Here is a 4,251-nt window from a genome sequence, read left to right on the forward strand (position 1 = left end):
GCTCAACCAGCAGAGGTCACTCTACCCCCTTCTGTGCACCGACTCTTTCTGTGGTGACAACAGGCAACAAGGGTTTGACCTTTTGACTTGTGTTTATATCAAAGAGAAGGCAAGCACTGCTACCAACAGAAGCTAATCACTGAGTTTGAAGGGTGTGCAGAACTTCACCTGCCTTCCAGCTCCTCTTTCTATGGCACTATATCTGCTAAAAACTCTCAGCTTCCACCATCTAGGCTACTGTTACCCCTTCTGTGTCAAAACAAAACTCTTTCAAAACAAATCTATAAAGTTGTATACTTTTTATTTTCCTTTGCATTTTTCTCCAGTGTAATATACTTATTATGTTAGTAAAGTAGATGAAATATTTTTTTATGCAGCTTGTAGTTCTCATTAGTTATGTAGACCTACTTGTGTGTGAAACCTAACCTTACTCAGTCAAAAATGATCTCTAGCTCTCCCAGCAAGCAATAGCCGTCATTTCAACGTCTGGGTTAAATATAGACCCGATATAGTCCGGCTATGTGTAACCCACTTTTAGCCCAAATAACATTTAATCTGGATAAATGTATTTTTTTCCAAAATAACATGTGAGATGTATGATATTCCATCATGTAAGCAAGTCAACTGTGATTACAAGTTGTTTAGTTTGCTTTATTTTATATGTTATGTGTAGGCTGTGCGTAGCCACGATTTAGCTCGTATTCAGACCCGGCTATAACACACGACGTCGCAGTTACGTAATTTATTCGTACTTTTTGGTAATTTCATGATTTACCAACTGACAACGTAACTACAACGTCGTATGCTCGGAATTTCATTACCATCATATTACCAAACCACAACGTCGTCAGTACGTCCTCCTAACGTTATAAGATAACCAACTACGTTCCAGATACGTACTCTATTCGTAATAACTTGGTAATTTCATGACTGGCAACAGAACTGCAACGTAACGGGACCGTAATTTCATTACCATCATATTACCAACCCACAACGTCGTCAGTATCCTCCTAAGGTTATAAGATAACCAACTACGTTCCAGATACGTACTCTATTCGTAATAACTTGGTAATTTCATGACTTACTGGCAACGGAACTGCAACGTCACGGGCCCGTAATTTCATTACCATCTTATCAGACTGCATTTCTATGAAATATTTTATTTGTTTCAATTGTTTGTTTAGTATTCCGTACTGTACGTTTGAAATACGTTCATTTTATTCAAGTAAGGTTATATTCTAATCTAGATGTTTATGTTTGTAAATGTTGCGCGACTTTGACGTTTTGGGCGTGCGCGTGAACCTTTGAGTCGCCCTCAAACACTGGAGCGGAGATGAGTTGCCATGGAAACGGCGCGTCACCGACTGACCCACTGACTGCAACTGACAAAGCAGCTGAACTCCGTCTCTCGCTGTTGTTTTCACTGCTTTCAGGTGAGTTTAGTCTCTAAAATCACACAGATAATACACATAAAGTTCTTGACACTTCTCGTACTTGTAATTGACACGCTTCTGTTGAATATTTGCTTTATAGAAATGGTTTAGTGTCTTAGGAAAAAGTCCGTTAGCATCTCAACCGTTTTCAGAAGAGGTAACTATAAAGCTAACGTTATGCTAACTTCATAGCTAGAGCTTTTGATATGAAAATTTAGGATTTTAATCACATCTTATGGGTAGATGAGAGGTTTTGATAGTTTTGTAAAAAGTAAGTTAGTTTGGAAGTGAGCTAATTTATTTAACATAAACGCATTTAACATAAACGTACTCGATGACGTCACTTAACGTTACATGGAGTGTGGAAATTGGCTGAAACTAGCTCAATGGTTAACACAAATTGATAAAACTAGTTCTGTGATTTCAGCAGCAACAAAATAATCCTTCTACAACAGAGGGAATCTCCACGACTTCAATATTTCTGAAGAAAGCTGCTGCCAGAGAAGTTGGAAACAGGTGAAGTGAGGAAGCTCATTAAATAACTTCATATCCATTTTCTCACAATATTTTGTCACCTACTGTATATCACCATGCATCTGTTCTGTTCTTATTTTTTAAATTCTCATATTTACATTTACATTTATTTGTTTAATTTATTTTAAGAAAGTTTTGACATCCAAACTTAAGTGACACTGTATGAGCAATATGAATAAGTGAATAAGTAAAACATAGATGAAACATTTATGATTATTATCAGTGTTGAAAACAGCAGTGCTGCTTCATATTTTTGTGTTTTTCAGGGTTATTTGATGAATGAAAGAAAAAAAAAAAGCATAATTTATTTGAAACAGAAATCTTTACTCTCTCTCTTCTGGTCAATTTAATGCATCCTTGTTGAATAAAATATGATTTTTTTTTTATTTTTCCTCTATTGAACCCAAACTTTTGAACAGTAGTGTATATGTTGGATCTATTTAACAATGAATCCTGGAGAGAGAAAAAAGAAAATGGATTAAACTTTTACATTGGTTTACGCAAAAAGATTAATCAGCACAACTGTTTTCAACATTGATAATACTCAGAAATGTTTAGGACGTTTGTATTGTAAGAATGTATAGTATTCAAATATTAAAATGTTGACTCGTTAGGCCATGTTTTCTTTTGAAAATCAGATGATTTCCTATTAATTCAATAGAATGTAAGGGAATAACTCTAGAATAACCTTCCTGATAATGTTTGGGGCCCAGAAACACTATCCTAATTTAAATCTAGATTAAAGACACATCTGTTTAGCCAAGCATTCAATTAACAAATCTCATAATCTTGCACTATATGTGATGAAATAGTAAAAAGTGCACATGACCATCTTTTGCCTGAAATAATATGAACAGCAGCAATGCTAATCTTTCTCCTGTTGTCTCCTTGTTTCTATCTCAGGATGCTCAGCATATTTTACTAGAGGTTACAGCAGCTCCAATTTGGATCCAGCCTCGCTTGGAAAGACTTCTAATGACATCAACACTCTTGAAGACAATGTGTTTAAACAATTTTCAGATGTTAAATGATATTTTAAAGTGTTTAAACTAATTTAAGTTTTTATGTCAGGTGGTACAACAAAACTATTATGTATTGTAGTTGTACCACCTGTCATGGAAAGTGTACCACCAACCTACCCATACTTGAAATTAGCAGGTTTTTATCAGTATTTGAGAGAGCTCTACAAACTTTTTCACTCTGCCAAAGAGATCAGTTAGGCTCCTCTGGATGATGCATTATCATGTTTACTGTTATTACCTGGAAAATTCATAATAACATTTGAGAATATACAAATGGCCGGACAAAAGTTTCTTAATTATCTCAACAGCTTTAAAACTACTGATATTTATAAAAAACAATTATATGAAAGGCTTCAAACCTAAAATGATGGCATAGTTTTTATTTTGTTATTATTAAGACACCATTTTAAATTGTTTTCTTAATCTGTTTGTTTGTTCGGACAGTTGCACCATCACCTGACATTTAAGGAGTTTAATGCTGCCTTCAGGAATAATCATAAATAGGCCTAGTTTCCTAGTTAAAAAAAAAGGACATTGTAATCACGACTTCAGAAGAAGAAGAACAAAATATGTATTAAATGTACAAAAAAAAAAAAGATTTCAAACTAAGGTTTTATAGAATATAGTGATACATGTCATTAAGTTATAAAATCATTTTAAAAGGAAATAATGCACTTGCCACAACATAACTTTGTGACAAGAAAAATATACAAGTGATTTTTAAACAAAACTGTCTGCTTACAGATTCTATCTTTCAGTGCTAATTGCTTTGTATTCTTAAATGTTAAATGGGAAAACATTCAACTTTTCTTTTTTCTTGCATTTATCTTTTCTTATTCTTGCTTTGTTATTAGGGCCACCAAAATGAAGATGTGTAGGAGTAGTTTGATGTTCAAGCTTTTGGGGAAAATCTTGTTCATTTAAATGTATAACCTGTTTGCAAACTGTTTTTGCTGTTTGTGCTTTGTTCTATAGTAAATTAACTGAATTAACCAAATTTTGAGTCTGTATCGTTTATATGTTGTTGAAAAAGTCTCTAAAATAGTTTTGGGCCAATGAGGACAAGTTAAATTAGACCACTGCATGTCCGCCCATATTATTAAAAACTAAAATGACCAACTGGTTACCAAACACACGTCTGTCGATCCACAACGTTGCCACGACGTCGCCGTTACTTGCTGACAACGTTACAAAGTTACGTTGTAGCAACGTATCTGGGGATTTCACTTTTCCGGTTGCCACAACGTAACTAATTACGTCGC

The 4,251-nt window shown here is 34.4% G+C and overlaps 1 long non-coding RNA gene across 1 annotated transcript; it reads left to right on the top strand.

Moving 5' to 3' along the window:
• The first annotated feature begins 374 nt into the window (after positions 1–374).
• Positions 375–3,983, top strand: LOC308704605. The gene is made up of 4 exons (XR_014031821.1): positions 375–1,433; positions 1,534–1,590; positions 1,861–1,949; positions 2,871–3,983. It is a non-coding gene; the product is annotated as an uncharacterized lncRNA (long non-coding RNA).
• Positions 3,984–4,251: the final 268 nt, after the last annotated feature.

This window comes from Scardinius erythrophthalmus, assembly GCF_964197995.2.
Source record: "Scardinius erythrophthalmus genome assembly, chromosome: 16".
Lineage (NCBI taxonomy): Eukaryota > Metazoa > Chordata > Actinopteri > Cypriniformes > Leuciscidae > Scardinius > Scardinius erythrophthalmus.